This window comes from Phasianus colchicus, chromosome 14 (assembly GCF_987193195.1).
Source record: "Phasianus colchicus chromosome 14, bPhaCol1.hap1.1, whole genome shotgun sequence".
Taxonomy (NCBI): Eukaryota; Metazoa; Chordata; class Aves; order Galliformes; family Phasianidae; genus Phasianus; species Phasianus colchicus.
The window spans coordinates 4,127,939-4,147,972 of NC_143449.1; the positions used below are offsets into that span (position 1 = coordinate 4,127,939).

General features: G+C 39.8%; 1 long non-coding RNA gene across 6 annotated transcripts in view; it reads left to right on the top strand.

Moving 5' to 3' along the window:
- Positions 1-20,034, top strand: part of LOC149915975 (uncharacterized) — a 471,330-nt gene that overhangs the window by 143,831 nt on the left and 307,465 nt on the right. The window lies entirely within an intron of this gene.

The window sequence follows — 20,034 nt, forward strand, 5'->3', positions numbered from 1 at the left end:
CCTTGTTGCCTTCTTGGAGGATGACTCCTTGATAACTCCTTGAGTTTCTCTGTGGCCTTCTCCTATAGAATCAGTGTGCCCTGGCTCATTTTAAGATTTCAAGTGCTGCAGTGTGGCCAGCACATCTCAGGGCAGCACGCTCTGGGCCCCTAAAAGTGCTCTGTCCCTCTAACCAAATTATGCTGTCTCTCACATGGCCATGGGCAGTCTCACTATCACCTTGCTCCCCCTTCAAACCTAGATGAAGCCTGCCAGTGAGCCCCTTTCTCATAAAAGACCTTAACTTTGTTCACTTCATTTTTGAAGTACCCACCTCTGCTATATCCAGCCCATACATGAGACTATATCCATTTTTTCCAAAAAGAAATATAATTAGTTGCACCTTTATCAGATTTTTTTCCAATCTGTCATGTTTGAGCTCTTTCTGTTAATGAGAAGATGATTCAGTACCATGTCAAAGCATACATAAATCTACTCAGTGGCAGTACATATAATTCATTTGAAGTGGATACAATTGATACTTATTTAATATGGACAAAATTGGAAGATGCCCATTTTTCTTCACCTTTCCAGTTGGTTTTCCCTCACACAGTATGAATGCTTCAAGTGACCATGATCGTCTCCCATAAGCACCTGTCCAACCATACTTTTTAAGCCACTCATTTACAGCAATCTTTGCTTGTAGGAAAATATTGAGATGCAATCAGGCAAAGCTGTCAGATTGTTCTGTGTCTGAATGCAAGATGCTGATTACTGTTGCCACTACTAGCTGAATTACACTATTAAAGGCTTTTATGAAGTATTTGCATTGCTTGTTCATACAAATATAAAATCTTGGCAACGCCATGGTGAAAAAGGAAACAATGCTCATCTTGTGACACTTTCCTTCTAAGACAAGACAGCAATGATAATCTGTGGAAAACATCTATATACACAGCACATTTAATAACGTCTTTTTGTTTGTTAATTGCTAAATTATTTAAACTACATCTCTCTCTGTTGCATACAGATTGTTGTGCACTCTCTGCACACATTCTTTAGAATGCTGAGGTGACATGGATGGGGCAGACCTGTGCCTCTGTGGGATGTCCATGTTGTGTGCTGCTGCTGTTCTGGAGGATAGGGAGGGGGAAATCAGAAAACAAACCGACAAACATGGGATAGGAAACTGCTGGAATAATAGTTGTGTTATTGCAGAAAGTTTACCTACAGTAAGCCTACTGTTGTGAAATGTTTACCTACAGTAAGCCTACTGTTGTGCAATGTTTTTTAGCACTGGATAAGCCCATTGTACAAAGAGGTGGAAGCCTTTGTCATAGGGATTAGTGCAAATGGTGTCTGAGACAAAGTGAACCAAGTGGTGGTTCAGCTTTCCTGGTGTTCTCCAGGAAACTCCCTGGCTAAGAAAATCCAGGTGTTGGAGATGTTGAGTGAGGAAGCAGTTTCAGAGAGGTCTCATCACACTACGTTATGCCTGAGGCAAGGAAAAAGGGTCTTGGTTTATCTTCCAAAGCAGGAACACCTCAAGCTCTCCTTGCTGTCAGCTGCAGCTGAAAACATAAATGTAAATATAAATTCTTGTGAATGCCCAGGAAGCCTTTGTGGTGGTGCTGAGACACATCTGCTTTTTTCTGCTGTTGCTTTGATATTGCATTGTTTCTTGTGTTCCTTTGTATCAATTATGCTACTAAAACAAAAGAAAATATTCCATTGTTTTAGTAAGAGCCATTCACAACAAGCTTGGTTACAAAGCTATTTAGCAGCCAGAACTCAGCACAGCACAGAAACACTTTGCTACAGCTTCATCCTTGGCAGCAGGGAATGCCACAGCAGCATGGCCAAGGTCTGCAGTGGCAACACTTGTGAAAAGGAACTGCTTGAAATGGAATTGTTAGGAAATGGCACAAAACCATAATCCTGGGAGTGACCTGCTGTTCTCCCTTGGCACCTTTCTAAAAAGTGTCTGTGTTACAGTAATACACTTGGGGAAAAAAAAAAAAATTGCCTGCCTTGTCTTCTTGCTTTATTGCTTGCAAATGTCATTCTGCAAATTGCCGATGCATTTCTATTATTCAACAGCTATTTAATAAGATGGGATAAAGATTTTGCATTTTGGCTGTTGCTTTCAATGTAACAAGCATTATTTGGTGCAGGTTGAAAGTTCCAGGGGACATTTGCTCTTGTCCAGCCATTATCTGAAGTTATAAGCACTTCTTCTGCACTTTAAGACAGTGCCTTTGTGCTTCTCACTTTAATTTGTGTCTGTTATCAATGCAGGACTGTCGAGAAACAGTGTTGTTGGAGAGGACAAACGGTTGTCAAGAGTAATTTAATACTTGATTATTTCTGCAAGCTGTATGACATAATGATTTATCCTATTTTTTAATACTACCTGTTTTCATTCTTACTACTTTGTATCTTTTAGCTGACATAGAAATAATTTCAAGCCAGAGCCAACTTCTATACTCTAATAAGAGTTGAAAATATGACAAAATAAATTTTACTGACCTGAAAGCAAATATAATGAGAATATAGAAAGTAGCAGTTTCATTGTCAGTGCAGGATAACCCTTGGTGGATGTGCATTTCCCTGTTTAATGTGTTAGAGCCATTGATCTTGCATTACAAAGGATCTACTGCCTTATCAAGATCCCAGCTTAGAGCAAGAGGTGCAGAGTTGGGGGTCCTGGATTCTTCTTTGGAATCTGCCATGAAAATGATGCCTGTGCTGTACAATTATCACTTGCTCTCTGTTTCCCACCCATTATCTATTTGGTGATAAGTAAAGCCGCATGAAGTATTCTTGCAAAAAAAAATCTATAAAAATCACACATATTCAAATTAGCTAAATATTCAGTAATTTCATTCTCATTAGGCCATCTCAGCCCATTTTCTTCTGCCAGTTTCAATTAATCCATTGTTGAAATGGTTGACAGCATGTGACTGCCTTGGCAGCCTCCTGTCTCCTCACTTAGTACATGAGAAGCTGATGGGCTGAAGACTCTTGTCAGCCTCTTCTGATGTGGTTTGCCAACAGATGGCAACAGGTCTTCGAGGAGAAACCAGTTGTTGCTACTTTCAGCATCAACACAGAATTTCAGCACTGTCTGGGAGAGGGATGTAACACGATCCTGAGCCTGCTTCCAGCCTCAGACATTCTTTTATCAATTAGCAAATCTGCTGATGGATTTGACACAGCCTTGGGAATGCCTGCGTCCCACAGGATGTGATCTGCTGTGCATACTGATGGTGATCCGCTCTGCAGAAAGTTGGAGTCAAATGTAGGATATAATTTTTTCTTATTGGTAAGACAGTCTTTTTTTCCTGGAAAGGGTAGAGTGCAGAGCCTAATGTTTACAGGAGGCACTGCTGTGCATAGTATATAGGTAGACGTTACAAATAGAAGCACACCTTGTCAAATCTTCACCCAGGTGACCTGCCTGAGTAGTATCTTTGAGTTCAATGCCGTACAAGTGCTGGATGGTTACCATGTGACATGTGTGTGCTGGTATAATTGGTATGCTCAGCGTTTCACAGTATCACACAGCACTCAAGCTGCTAAACGGAGCAAGTGCCAGCAGTGGGGCTGGTCAGGGCTTAACTTCCCAGGCATGTTGCTGACTCACTTTCCTGCCACTGGCTCCAGCACATTTGCCATTCTTACTTGCAGCTCCTCCTTGCAGCCCCAAAATGAACACTTACATGTGATTCGTTGAGGGAGAGACTGTTGCAGTGTGCAGTGCAGAGCTGAAGGTAATCAGGTGGGATTATGCTCTTGTAAGCAGTAAGGAGTGAGAAGAAAGCAAGGAGTTGCCCTGTTAAAATAAAAGGCTTGCAGAATGCTGAGATGAGAGGCGTAGGGAAGCTTGGGTCCATGCAATGTTTACTGCAAGATGGATATGTCCACATCTGCTTTGCACAATTCTGGTTTATAGCTCTCAACACAGTCCAAATAGTAAGAACACCACAGCACATCAGGAATGATCATCCTGGTTGCAAAGGCACTGGAAGTGATCCCGTTAGTGCTTAGACTCATGTTTTAAAATGGATTGAGAGCCTCAGTTTGTTTGCTTTTTCTCTCTCACTCTTAAAAACTGTACGTGGCTGACAGCAACAGTTCTGGCCTTTATCATCCTCATCTTCAGCACAAACGTGTTCACCAGTCTTATTCATTTCTGGTCACATTCTTACAGCTCTTCTGCAGCCTCTGGTAGGAAGCATGCTTTGGTATTTTGGCCATTTTCATTCTCCTGTTCACCATATGCTGTGGCAGATTTATGAAGGATTACATCTGCATAATCACCAACCTGTTTTATTTCATCAGCTGTTCCAGTTGGCAGCACCAGGTGCTTTCCTCAGTCTTTCTGCTTTCTCCCTTTTAGTTTTGTTCACTGCCCACAAAACAAATGGTCCTCCTATGGCCATCTAAATGGCTGCCATTTTCTTATTACCATATGGCTCACCCCTCAGTGGCTCACGCGACGTGCAGAAATTGCCTAGCCAACAAGCCTTGCTGCTGGTCGTTTCTCACAGACCAGGGCTGTTGGTGCTGCTTGGGGATATTGTTTGTGCAACTTCTGATGTGATAAAGGGATCTTGCCATTGTGTCCTTCTCTGAGACTTCTGCACGTGTTTTGTCTTCGCATAAATAGTCATTTTATCAATTCATAGATATGTCTTCTTCTTAGTGAAATGAGATGGGACTTGCTCAGGAGTGAGGAAAAACTGATTTTATTTCTGAAATTGATGTTGATCTACGAAATAAAATGTGTTCACTTGACAACCTGTTGCTGACCCTTCCTAGAAGGAATGCCCAGGTAGTGCCTCTATTAGTGACTTAGTATTAGTTCCACCTGAGTTTATTTCAGAGATCTTGTTGTGTTTTTTCCTTTGTTTGGAACAGGAGGTGTCTGGGAGCCATCTGGGACCTACTGTGTTATTTACCATAGAGATAATAATACAGTGATACATTTTAAACTGCTTTTTAATGTGTTTTCTGGCAAATTGGCTGTTGCTGTGCTAGGTGTGAAATCATCTTAAGGGGGACAAGTGGTATTGGCATTTGTGCAGGCTTGTTGATTCTAACTAACATTTGCATTAGATTAGAACGGTAAATGCTGTCTTCAGTGCAGAAACATTTTGCATGTTCTCAATGGTATTTTAAAATGGAGTATTGCTACTCTGAATATGAGTCAGCTGAAATTACAGAAAACATTTCCTTTAAAATAGCATCTGAATAGAAACAGCTGTCATATCACACAGAACCTGAAACAAAGCATAGCGCGAAACTTGTGTGGCATGTAATAACCCTAGTATTAGAATCTATAATGTTTTAATTTCTTCCTTGGGATATCTTTTGTGCTCTTGGAATAGTACATTTGCATGCGAATGGAAAAAGCTAAATTATATTCCTAGGTTCAAGGAAAGAAGCTAATTCTAATGCTATTGATAGAGGAACTTCTTCATTTTATTTCTAACATCATTGTATCAGGCTAAAACTCTTCTTACTGCCATCAGCATGTTTGTCAGGTAAAGTTCTGAGATCATCTAAATATTTTATGAGGTTCAATGAACAGTGGAAATAATCTTGCTAAGACCTGTCTCGCTAGTAGATTAATCAGTACTATAGTTTCTCTTTTTTATTGGACGTTATTAGTATTCAACTTAGTTTATACTCATCTTTCTGTTTACCTGTGAAAGCAGTGAAAAAAGCAGTTCCATGTAGTTCCATGTCCAGGGATGGGCAGTGGAGCAGTGAGGGGTCTGGAGCACGAGTGTGATGGGGAGCAGCTGAGGGAGCTGGGATGGGTCAGTCTGGAGAGGAGGAGGCTCAGGGGAGACCTTAAAGCACAGCTCCCTGAATGGAGGTTGTGGGGAGGTGGGGGTTGGCCTCTGCTCCCAGGTAACAGCGATAGGACGAGAGGTGATGGCCTTAAGTTGCTCCAGGGGAGGTTCACATTGGATATTAGGAAACATTTCTCCTCTGAGAGAATGGTCAGGTGCTGGAATGGGCTGCCTGAGGGAGATGGTTGAGTCACCAACCCTGGAGGAGGTGTTCAAGAAACAATTTAGATGTTGTACTAAGGGACATGGCTCAGTGGGGAAGTATTGGTGATAGGTGGACCGTGGGACTAGATGGTCTTGGAGGTCTTTTCCAATCTTGGTGATTCTATGAATATCAGTTCATTTTAATTCAGGGAAAATGCCATGGTCATTTCCACAAGTCATTTTTAAAATTTGTGTATGTGTGTCTATATGTGTGTATGTATCTATCCTCTGATACAAACCTAAATACACATATATGTGTACATTGTGTGCATGTATTGAGTTCTGTGTATTGAGTTCTGTGAAGCAAACAAACGGGTGGAGAAGCCAGAAATGATATCCTGTATTGGTCCATTTTGATGCTATAGAATAATATGAAATATCATTTTTGGAAGGGCCATCAAAATGAAATCTTGAGTGTATTTGAAATCAAAATGATCTGGAGGCATAGCAAACACAAGGCGTTTTATTTATTGCAAAGAAGTTTCACAAAGAGGGAAGATAAGAGTGACTGGGTAAACAAGTAGCTTTTAGATAGCAGATAAACCTGTAAAATGAAATCAGTTGACTGATGGACAGAAAATATTATACGTCTGTTCTCTGAGCTGTATTATCCATTTCACGGATGCTGAAGCAGCAGGCTGACTTCTTCACCTCTCCTGCTGGCAGTGTAAAATGGCAGCTACTGTATTTAGTTAAACTGTCACTTCAATGATTAATGATTTCTAGAGACAGCACAGAAATACAATCAGCATGCTGAAACCTAATGGTTAAAAAGAAAAACGAGTGGAATGTTCAGAGCACTCTTCATAATATGTTGGGCTGGCACGAGATGTAGATGAAGAGGATCATAATATTTTCCTACCGCTGCTGGAGGCTTCATTTTGTTCAAAATGTGGCTGAGTTTGGGTCTTAAAAACATGCAAACAATATTTTAGGTGGAACTTATTATTATATATATTTTTTAACTTCCGTGTAGCAAGGATTTCCAAATTCAAAACTAAGGCACAACATGAAGAAAGGTGGAGTGCAGATTGGCTCTTGCTCATTACTGTATGCTCACTGGCATTAAATACACTCAGAAAAATATGCTTTGAAGCCTGTATAGATCTTTCAGCATAAAAGCAATTGGGCTTTACTGAGGTTTATTAAGCAGTCGGGGTGAACCATGTGCTTCTGAGCTTGGCATGCAAATTAAAGACCTCAGTTTGGGATTAAATAGTTCTGGGAAATAATATGGAAATGTATTAAGAATTTTCCTTGTTCTTCAATTACTGCATTGTACCTGCATAGTAGAGGGGATTATTATCATCTGGTAACCTGGTGCAATGCTTTAATTAAGAGCTACAGTCAATACAATGAAAAAAGGATGTATCAGAGACGAAGGGGAGCCTTTCAGTGCTGACTGTTATGTTTCTGATGGCCTCAGGGCCAGAGTTGATTCTGGAAGAAGTTTAATTCCCCTTTCCCTATAGGTATTCTTTTAAATAAAGAAAACAGAGTAGCAGGAGTTACATCAAGACCAATGAAAGCTCCCCAGGTAATTTTTATTGCAAAGTCTCAGATTTTGCACAAGATTTTGTGCTATATAACAGACATACTCAAACGGAGCCTTGCTCTAAGATGCCTTGTTCATCAGCAGCTATCTGAAATAGAGGGAGGAAGGTACCCACGTGGAGATGCGTAACATGAATAACACAGGGACTGAGATGCTCTCGGCATGGAATAGGATTCAATTAATGTCGTGTGAAAAATCTGGGAATATTTCCAGATACAGGGATCCTCATTCATTCAACAACTAGGTAGAAAGGAGTGCAAAAAATCACCAGACAGGTGTAGGATAATTTAACTCCAGGGAGGGAAGGGCAATGGAAGTGCAAGCACCAGTTCATCCTGAAAGACATGGGAATCACAGTTTTGCTGTGCCTAATAAAGTATGGCACAAAGTGTTGGAGCTCCATTGCGGTATCTTTGAGTTCCTGTCAAATTGCTAGCATTGCTTGAATGCCCACTTCCATGACTGCACCTTACTGCTGGCCTTTCATCACGTGATAATCTTACTGAGTATTTTTGGCAACTTCTTAACCAGTTAAAACTCCCCTTCTGCATTTAGTGATGTCCTCTTCTGTCCTAGCACTCCACTGCACAAACACTAGGGATCTAGTAGAATTCACAGGTTTTATATTACTTCTAACATTCTAGAACTGCCTAGAAATTTGATTTTTATTTTAAATATCCTTCCTAGTTCATGGCCTCTCTCCTGATAGTACCAGCCCAAGGACATTACTTGCTTTTGAGTTACAACAACTTGGATTTCAAACTGCTTCTCATGTTGTTGCTGCTCATGCTGTCATTACAGTTTGTGCCTAAAATGATGCATTTCAATCTGAAATCTGGAATTTTGCATTATCCAGGAAAATGTGAATCTCCTCTGGTTTTAACATCTATTTTAAATTAATTTCAAAACCACAGAATGATTACTGGGCCAGATCTACAGGGAAGTAACCATGTTTGTTGATTAAAGAGTTGCTGTTTGATCAAAAATATTCATAACAATTATGATCAAGATAGCAGCTTTAATTCCTCAAATACCTCGTAGGCAGCAGGATCTTTGAGCCTGTGGCAAAAATAGACACTGTACAAAGAATTGTTTTATCTTCTCTGACTTCCTACTGCCTCAGGGATATGATGCAGCAGTTGTTTTAACTGAGTATGAGTTATGCATTACTATGTTGTAGAGAGGTTTTATTTGGAATTTTCCCAGAATATGTGTTGATGGTATTTTTTTCATTTGTATAAAAAGCTTCAGTACTACGAGAAGCACATTGATCTTGCCTCAGTTGTCACTTGGGAAGAGAGCATCCCGTTCCCTTGTTTTGGAGCATCTCTTAGCTGACAAGATATCTGCATCTATTGTACTCTTTCCTTGTTCTCCTCTCATTCTGACTGGCATGTCAATATGTGCAGGTGCTAATCTATACACTTAGGGACAATACATTAATGAAAGAAGAGTCGTCTATATACCCTCACAAAAATATCTTCAGTTCACAATGCTCCTTTTCCCTGATGTACCAGTTTACTTAATCTAAAAAAATTTCAAACTATGGAAGAGCTTCTCAAGAATGGGGAGATTAGTCACAGAAATCTGCTTTGCGTTTCATTTAAACAATATTTAAAATAGCCAAAAGTAGTATTAGATGTCTCACACTGAGATTTTAGCGAAAAGATATTAAATAGTATGTAGAACTGAGCAGGAATCTGTACTCAAATGGCATTCTCTAAGGGGATGCTATTGTACTCTGCCACATCCTATTGTTATACAAAGATCTTGTATACTTGATGAAGGATGTTCTTTCCATGGATGCTGTGATTCAGGCTTATATTAAAGGAGAGGATAGGAAAAAATGTATCAACAAAGAGGGATTTTCTCATGCTCAGACAGATCTTGAATTTATAATTCTCTAGGGTAATAATGACTTGTCATTCAGATTTGTGCTGAACAGCCATGAAATGGACATGTGGAGTCTGTCCAGTGCCATCAGAAACACACTGAAAAACAGGACTAAATGCTTAGTGCTATCTGGAAGGAGCAGCTTCAGAATTTATGCTAAATGGAGAAGTAAAAAGCAAGTACAGCCACTTGCAGGTGATGAGAATTTCATAGTTTAGAAACATGCACTTGAACAAATGATGACTAATAAATGTTAGCCATGGGTATTCATGCATCCAAAAATTATTATGACGTTCATAGTGAATAATCTAGCCTAAAATAATTCTCTACTCTATCAAAAGCATCTGTGTCTTCATTTCTGCAAATCTGAGAGCACCTTACCTTGATTCTTATATTTCAGGTTCTCATTTTTATTTCCATGTGATTCAGATACTTACACTCAAGGGGCTAAAGCAGCCGAACTGGGAACCTTTCTGTGCAGACTGATATTTTATAGTCACTGCTAGTGTCCCTTCACTGACCTCAACAGCAGTCATGCAGGCACATATTCTGTTCAAATAACAAGTGTGTAAGTCACCTACTGTGTGAATTAATTCAGCTTCAATAAGCAGAAACTGCTAAATGGTGTCAAATTATGGGCAGAAGTTATATGAAGATTTTCCCCTAAAGATGAATCTAACAAGTTACCTGGTCAATTTTAAGGAATGATACATAAAACCTGGTAGACCACATAAGATTTTGTATTTGCAAAATCAACTGTCATGGTCTGATTTTCACATCAGACAGAGCCAAAATACAGTAAACATGTTTCAAAAACTGTTGTCATGCAGTAGATTTACGAAATATATTGTTAGCTTTATTCTTGGTGCTACGTTGATTTGTTACTTGCACACCGGATAAATCAGTCTTTTCTGTAGAAAAGACTTCAAAGAATAGTTCTTAGCATAATATTATGTTACCATACAAATGGCTGATGTAAGTCTATCATTTTATATGGATTAGAAACATGTAACTTCTCGTCTCCAGTTCCATTGCAATGGGTTTTGTAGCTCTAGCAAGTTCCAGTTGTGTATGTTACTGGTTTTAGTTAATAAAATCCTTGTTACCATCTTTTCCTGTAAGACATAGATGCATGTATTTTTATAATGGATGCCATTAGAGAGTACAGTTCAACATAGTGCACATTCTAAAGGTTTGATCAGTGCTCTCCAGACCAGAACAGTTTCTTAGAAATGAATAGGACAGGGTGATCTTGGCTCTCATTTGAAATGAAATGGGGTGCTGCCTTTGTTGACCTACCTGAACTTTTCTTTATCTTTCCTTTCTTAGCTCTTTGGCTCGTTTCCATTTTATTTACTTGCTCCTGAATTCTGATTTTTTTTTCCCCAGTGCTTCACATATTAACCACTTCCCTCCTGTTTCCCTTTTGTCTACACAGGGAACTGTACAGAGAGATGGGGGTTTAGAGCACCTCAAAGATGGGTATTTATGAGCTGACTGTGATTTCACTACATATCAAACCCGAAGAAACTTGCACAGCAAGCTGTCCCAAAAAATACTCTGGATAATATTTCTTACATAGAAGAAAATAGAAAGTGAGGTGGAGAAATTTATGGTTCAAGCCAATAAATGCTTTCTTTTCTGTTACTGTACTCTAGGATTAGTAACTCTATAGGTCTTCAGTAAAATATTGTTAAGGAATGTGCCATCCAGATTAAGGCAGTTCTGTAAAACCCCACCATTACAAACTGAGTCACAGAGCTCTTTGTTTAAATGGATAGTTATCTAAGAAGACATGAACCCTAAGTAAATAGTGTAATTTCTTCAGCTTACCACAGATTCATGCTAGTCCTAACATGGTAAATGTAAAACTCTGTAATACGACTATGGCTTGGGACAGAGGTTGTTTCCCAAGAGATTGCTTGCACCATCTTTGCCACAATGCAGAATTTCCCCTCAAGGGTGTTTTCACTTCATTTCTGTTGATCCAAAGTTTGAGACCCACTAAATTCAGCCAAGGACAGAGCTTATTCAGTTGTACAGCTACCAAATGTATTTGTCATCTCTTTTGTTTTCTTCTCTTTTAACTTGTCTAAGACTTTTTGAATGATAAATGGCTGCTCTAATTAGCTATTCAACATAGGTAAGAATGAGCAGCTTCTGAAATTCTTTAATGCCTATACTTTTAGGGTGAATGTGATTTATGTACCATAGAATGGTTACTAAAATGACTCCTGTTTCGTGAGAAAGGAAATGTTCTTTTTACTTCAATTGAAAAACATTTTTTTCTGTGTTTTGCAAAATGTAACTAATTTCTTTTACACTTTCATTGATTGGATTTTGCAATTCAAAACATCTTTTACCCGTACACTTGTACATATTAAAGAGAAACAATTCATCTGAAATGAGATGCTTCACACTCAATTATATCTAAATTTCTCATCTACAACTCTTGATTTCAATCTTGGGTGTCTGTGCAGCTATTGAGGCTGAAACAATGCAGAAAGGAAATGCTGTTATTTTCAATTTGTAGCAATTATACTCAGAGCAAAGCAGATGTGGTGTTTTTCAGTTTCTGCACATGGAAAATGGCAGGCAACATGTGGAAAGGTTGGCTGGTTTCTCTTAGAGAGAATCACAGAATCATAAGGGTTAGAAGGGACCACTGGAGATCATCTACTTCAACCCCCCCCCCTGCTGAAGCAAGTCCCCTAGAGTAGGCTGCATAGTAAAGTGTGAGCAAACAACCTGCTGTGAGCACTTAGTATAAAAAGCAAGACTAACATACAGATTGTCACCAATCTGTATTGCATCTAAACCAGAGCAGGCAAAAAAATGTCCCCCTAAGTTTCAGAAAGTGTAAACAATTCACAGATGGATTACTGTGGATATTGTAACCAGGTCCTCCTGACTGTGCACATAAAGTCTGAAAACAAACTGTTCCTGAAGACAAACAGTGCTCTAAGATGCAGTAAAGTCCTTCCATGCCTGGGATATGGATATGACTGAATCATTACCAAAACTAGGGCATGAATCTGTGCTTATGGTGAGACTAAGTGGAAAGAGATTTCTTGAATCAGGGCCATAAATAGGTGCCTACGTTTTGCCCTGTTGTAATACAAGCATGCTGAACTTGTGGCATTATGTATATGGATCTCTTGAGGTAGATTAGCAAGATATTGGGAATGTTAATGCAGCCTGAATGCACCTACTCCCAGCACATGCCTGGCATGCCATGGAAGCGTAAAACATCATGCTGTGATTCAGTTAATAAAGATCCTGGAATTATGTGTCCGCTCAAATCCTCCCTAGCATTGAATAGTTGTATTTTGGAGCTGAAACACTCAGAACAATGTTGGGGAAGTGTACGTTTGGCTGAATTGGAAGTTATGTCACCAAAACCCAAATCACTGTTGCAATAAGAAATGTAGACTTTCATCCTACTAGAACTTCTTGTGGAATGCACCCATCCTGCGCATCTCCTAGAATCAGGTCTTTTCTATTCCCAGCTCTTCTTGGGATGGCTAATGGAGGCTTGCAGCAGTTTGTGAGCAGTGCTGATAGCCTGCACTTCCAAGACGGGTGCTCTTCTTCAGATCTCAGAAGTGTGTTTGAAAGTGTCCAAAAACTTAATTTGTGTTTACCCTGATGGGAACTTAAAAGATGAAAGTAACCTAGACATGACCTAAAAACTGAATGGGCCTGATTTTACACCTATTGTAATGCAACCATTCCACTTTTAGCGTTATTATTGTATTTTTGTAACTGTTTTGGATCCTGTTGAGGTTTTTTTTTTTTCCCCCCAAGATGTAACAAGAACATTAACTTGTCAAAATATTTTTTTTAATGTGATATGTGTAAGTGAGCTTGGAGCAGGGTATAGGAACTGTGACCTTCTGCACCCTGCAGAGTTCTGCTCCACGCAGTTCTCTCTGGTTCTGAGAAAATTTCTGGATGATGAATAGAACGGCTTTAAGAGAAGAAATAGAAGGCAAATGTCATCATTATATATTTTGGCCTCACAGTGGGAAGGTGTGCTTGCAAAATAAAACTGACGGGGAGGTTATTCAGAGCAGAAGAGAAAGGCAAAATGACAAGACTGCCTACATGGTTCAGGACTTCTTTAGGGCTCCACCTTACAATTAGGGTTCATCCTGGAAGGAATGTGTATCTGAGTTGGCATCAGGAGAAGATGAAACTGGACCCAATTCACCATCTCCTGGATGAATGGTCTGGCTTTTTTGCTCCTGGGGAGGGAAAAGAAGGCTCTGACCTTCCCTGCCTCCTCCTAGGAGGCTGTATTCAGTCTCTCAGAGAGTTGATAAAAGCTCAGGCTGTGCCTTTAGCAGAATACTATCCTATATTTGATAGTCTGGTCAAGCCTCCAGGAATAATCTCTTGCCTGCTTTAAAGCAAAACTAGTCAAAAAGATATTCTGCAGCAAATTATTTCTTGCCCTGGGGGCTGTTGAGAGGGATAGTGCTAGAGATAGGGTGAGGCACTGAGTCACTGTGACCTCCAGAATGCTCCTAAGTACCTTTCATAAGAAATGTCAAGGATAGCCTTTTTCCTCTCTCTGAAGTTTCTTCAGACAGCTGGAGCCTTGTCTAGCTCCTTTTGCTGCTCGTCAGCCTGGCTTCCTACCAAGAGACTCCTTGATTCACAAGGCTGTATTTCTTTTCTCCTCTGACATCTTCTATCCCTCCTTTCTTCCCACTGGTTTTTGTTTTATAGTTGCTACCCACACAGAACGCAAATTCGAGAGAAACAAACAAACAAAAACCCACCAGCAAACAGATTTGTGTGTGATGAGAAACATCCACGTGTGCATCCTTTAAAAAAGTTACCTGACTGTCCTCCCTGTGCTGATGACCCTCATCCATCACACTTTTGAACTGTGGTTCAGGAGGAGGGATGAACTGTGATGATCTGTGCCAACAAAATAGCATTTGCAGACTGACACAGATTTACAGGGAGTTCATAAAATATGCACTGATTTCCAGGATATGGAAACTGCAGAGTCATTTTTTGCTAGTTCTCATTACAGGAACAACTGTGACCATTTAAAAATAATTTTGAGATTGCTTTTGAGTATAAACGTAATGTAACGTAGGCTATTAAATTAAGCATTGCAAATAGTAAAGGTAGCTGTGTTTAGATTTAACATATTCAGTGATCAAAAATCAAAGTTAAGACCTGCTGAGCATAATTATACTGGATTCTGTTAAAAGATACTGTCAGCAAAATAAAATGCAGGCTAAGGTAAAGTATACAGAACCTGCCATAAATTGAAAACCTGCCAGTTTACCTGCAGCTTGTTTGTTCTTCAGTCATGCTGAAGATAGATGAGTTTAAGAATTAGGATTGGAAAGAAGTAGTTATTACCTTTCGCTTTGAGATGCTCAACCTTTATATCTATTTGAAAAGCTATTGCTTCAAGTCCATGCAGTGTGAAAGGCAATTGTACTACCATATACCTGCAAAAAGGAGAGAGGGTTTGTGTTTTTAATTGCATTACAGAAATACGATTAGAGGTTTTTTGGTTTCTTTAACTGTAGTATTAAGAGAAAGCTAAATGCTGAGAAAGTACAAATCAAGTTTTTCTCGAAGGGACTAGCTTTCTGCAGTTTCCAGTTTAGATGCTGCAGATTCTTTAGTAGTCACCATGACTTCTGTCTAGTTTTCTTAGATAATAATAATAAAAATACTAAAAGAAGTCAGCACAGTCGCATCATGTCTAGGATTCTTCAAAAGAAAATAAAAAAGTCTGACTTTTATCTCTGTTTTCCAAGATTTTAAATTTCCAGGGGCTTTTTTTTTTTTTTTGCACTATAGATGTGTGCCTGTCTCAGTACTGGGAGCACAAGATTTTGCACATTGTGAATAGGGTTCTGTTGTGCTGTTGTAGATTTCTGCAGCGGATGTGGAGATGTTCGCTTCCAGTAGTATTTCATTGTTTATGAATGTCATGGGTGACTCAGTACTGCGCAAAGCAGGCATGTAAGATCTTATAATTTGCAAATTCTTCTAGTTTCAAACAGCAAACAAACCTGAACATGGTCAATAGCTTGGGTTTATAATTTACTCTGAGTTTTCCTGGTAAAGGCTGAAATAGAAGAATAGTTTGCTCCAGAGCTGCATCTCATTCTTGGGTATATTTATATGTACCCCTCTGCTTGGTCTTACTGAGAGGCAGGCTGCAGTCTAGCAGCAAGCTATGAGAAGATGTTCTGTTTAGGTACATCACATTTCCAGCAGCACTCACAAAAATGTTTGTGAGGGAACTAAGTATTTCATGAGCTTGCTTCAAATTCCTTCATTTTGGATGAGCAGATTTTTCTTATATCTTTCTATATATCTTTTCTTATATCTGTCACAGATGGAATGCAGAATTCAATATTATTTTATACATCCTGGAAGTGAAAATTTTGCTGGAACATTAAATCCCACTGATTCACCTATTGGAAAGTGGGGAAATGTTAACATCCTCCTCACTTCATTAGTCAGAAGAATAAGGCATGAAGGTTAAAATACTAATTGGCAAAATACAGAAATATGTTAAATGCATATAAGTGTACGATTTTTATCCACACTTACTAAAGCTGGTGCTGTGACCGCTGTGTCTCACCCCAGTTGTGATGCAGTGGGTGCACTGCACAGACACTGCGGTCGTGTGCCATGTCACAAAAACCTCAATGGTGAATCTTCACATGTTTATTACTTTTTCTAGCATCTTTGCGTTGTTCTTTTTTGAAACAGAAGTAAGGTTTCCCCCTCAAACCTCCAGCAGCCTGTACTGCACCAAGCATAGTCAACAGATTGCTCTGCAGTAAGCAAGGTGATGCATGAGTCCTGGCAGTAAGGTGTTGTGGGGGGGAAGCAGAGAGATTCACTTCCTTGGGCTGAACAAGGCGTGCGGTCTTCCTTGACTCTCCTGTGCCCAGAACTCTGCAGCCAGGCCTGTCTGAGGGACAGGAGAGGTGTGAGGACAAAGGGGACATTCCAGGAGTGGGAGAACCCAGCTGGGTGGAGGGAAGGCTGCAGGGATGAAGGCCAAGTATTGTCTTGGGCACACGCTGAGATGTAATAGTTGCTGAATTAGTACTAAATCAGCTCTGGAGATGTGTGATGACAGAAAGCAAGCAAGCCTGAGGTAAACGTGTTTTCCTCAGCGTTGACCTGAGTTTTGTTTAAAAGGCTTTTCTAGGCAGGGCCGAAGATGAATCTGTGTGTCCTATACGTTATGTATTTGAATCGTTAGAGACTGATATGTGCTTAAGTTTGCGCGTTGTGAGAAGTAGAAGCCAAGCAGACGGATAGCATAGGAGCATGCAGCAGCTGTGCCTGGCGGTGGCAGCCATTTTGGGTGCGGGGCAGCTCCGTTACCTCGCCTTGTCTTGTGGCAGAGGCGTGCTGTGTGTGATTTGCAGTGTTCAATTAAGAAAGTGAAACTTCTCTGCTGCATAAAAATTGAAAGCTGCTGATCCTGACGGGTAATCTGCGAAGGTGTCTGTCAGACTGTTTCAAAAACAGCCTACTGCAAATTGAAATTTACTAAACAGGCAAAACGCCGTCAGGGGAATTATGATGAGCCTGTGGAAGAAAGGCCGCTGGCAGATAATTTAAACAACCTTGAGCGAAGGCGCTGCAAATGCACTTATTTTTTATGCCCCTCAGAGGGCAAGAGGATGGGTGCCATTTTCCTGCCTGTGAGGTGGGTGCTCTGGCAGGAGAAGGTGGCTGTCCTACATAGAAAACCTGAGGCATCTTCTCTGTTTAATCCACTCTGCCCCACTGCACGGTCCCTTGTGCTCTTTCCCTTGGATATCTGGCCTCCAAGCTGGTCTGTCAGCACTGGGGCACGCCTCATCTCCCCTTCCAACCCCACCTTGCCAGACTCTGGCAGAAACTCTCTTCTACTGAATTTTAAGCCAGTGCCCATGTGCACTGCAGTGCAGGAATGAAAGCTGGTAAGTGTTGTTCCTTAGGCAGTGCTGTTTGTTGCTATCTGCCAGTGTGACCACCATGAGTTTCTTCTCCTCTGCAGTTAGACCCAGCGTAGGGTTTTGGCTGCAGAGATGGTGGTGAATGTGATTTTTTATTGTGCCTATTGGGAACGCAATTTGACTAGAAATACAACCGATACTTTCGAGTATTTAGTGTTGGCTTTAACAAAGAGTTATATGTAAGCTGAAATAAAAGCCATAGTTTATATATCGCTCTTTAAAAGGAAATATGTACAAGCTGGCTTTTATATTTGGACATATTCTTTTTGCTGGCAACACACCTTAGCTAACAAAGCAGGATTTCTTACATTTTTACAAACTAAGGATTACTGCTACTATCAGGAGGAAGTGCAGTCTAAAACAGTGAAATCTTTTAGTTGTTATCATAAAATCCAAGGTGTCTGAAGAAATTTGCTGTATGTTTGGTTTCAACAGACCTTAAATGCAAACAAACAACAACAAACAAAAAAGCCCAAGTTTTTTTAGGGACTAAAATTAGATTTACTAGACACTAATATTGTATTCCAGGTTCTCATTTTTCTTTTTTCCCCTCATGATCAGTGCCATACTTTATTTCTTCAGTTTTCCAGGGTTTCAGAAAAGATCCCTGAGCAGTTTGGCATTTCCAGACTATTTCTTTATTACCTTATTGCTGAGTATCATTGCTATTTGATGATCTGTATGTAGCCATATTGAAGAGTATATTCCCATGAATTTCATTAGTATTTTTATAGGCAATATATCCATGAATTCTTAATATTCAATATTTTCCTAAATTTATCTTCAGAAGTACCAATACTTACAATGAAATAAACACTACTGCATCATTAAAATTTCTTTTTTTCTTTGTATGTACCTATCTTTGCTGGTAGACCTAGAAAGATTTTCTTATTCCTCTTAAGACTAAGCATTGCATCGTTCTGCCTTCTTGTGTCCTTTATTTTTTTGTTGTGAGCCTATAACTGATGCCTAAGGTACAGACTGCCCTCATATAACCCACTTGACTGCTCAGCATAAATGAGATTTTTAATGGTCTGGTTACTTGTCATTAATTGGCTCAGACAGGCTTGAATTTTGTCACACATCTTGACCTTTATTGAATCAACAGCTTTCACAAATAAAGGTCAACAAATTCTGGCCTTGGCACCTCTTTACAGAATTACTTTGATCACATATGCCAAAATCCAAATCTCTGGTCCCTAAAAGTGCTTCTATAAATACATACATTCTAGCATATGATTGGACCTGAAACATTAAAATATACTTTACATTAGCAGCAATTTCAATAATTCACGCCCCTTTGACACCAGTCTGCTTCAGTCTTTGAGGGGTAAAATCAAAACACCACACTTGAAAAGCAGCCACCTTGCTTAGCAGAGGCACAGCACAATCCATCTTCATATGTCTTTTTGTCTGTTCGCGACCTGAGCGTGATGTGATCTGAGTAATGCCTTGTTAACCTGTGCATTTGTCCTTTAAAGCATGGAATAAAGAGCTAGCAGCATTAGTGGGTCTTTTGTGTAGTAAAAAAAGCCATATGGACAGGTATGGTCTTAGATGCATACAGAAAAAAAAAATGCTTACTGGGTCCGTGAGCTTATTCAATATAAAAAATGATCTGTTTTCATGAGGTTTCCACGTCTGCAGGGTTTAAGACATGAATGAAATGTTATCCACTGTCTGTAAGGTAATGCCTTATTTATATACTGAATTTTTTACATTCTATATGAAAGTAGTCAGGTTGGTCTTGTTCTTCTGTGTGTGCCTGTGTTTCTCTCGGAGGCAAGATGTAGCACACTTAGGTTCAACAGAGGAAGAGCGAAAACAACATTTTTATCACAAGGAAGTTAAGACAGCTTATTTGTGGAGCAGTCCTTCTGTTTGTGTGTGTGATTCATGGCCTGCTGGTGCTCTCTGTGACCTTTTTTGTGAATATAGGGCACTGTTGTCTACCCATGTGTGCTGCTCTCGTCGTCCCATGGGTCCATAGCTATTAATAGTCCTTATTTCCAGGCTTTCTTGAACTGTGCTTTTCTTTCCCTGTGGTTCATTTGTCCTAGGTGTTTATGAGTCTTGTAGCTTTGACTTTTGTGAGCTGTAATTGGGGCTGGACGTGCTCCTGTGTCAATATTCTCTGAAATCTGCCAGGGTAGGAAGAGTGCAATTTACAGTTGTTCTTGTAAATGGCAGAAGCAAATATACTAATGAACATGACATATGGCATTACGTGACAAAACTCGCAGTGGCAATGCCCTTGATTTTAATGGCAGTTCTTTAAAGCTGCTCAAGCTGTGTGAATCTTTGGGCATGGTTCATGCTTGTAATGTTTTACGTATGCAATTTCAGATGTCTGCCTTTAATTTTATAAAGTAAGTGATAATCCACCCGAGGTATTAAAAGCTTACAAACTTTTTAAAGTGAAAAGCTAGAGAATGGCAATACTTCAGAACTCCTAACCTTAATTAGCAGGGCTTGCCTTATACCTGGGACCTGATGAAGCAAGCAAAAGCTGAAGTAAGGTTACTGCAATGTC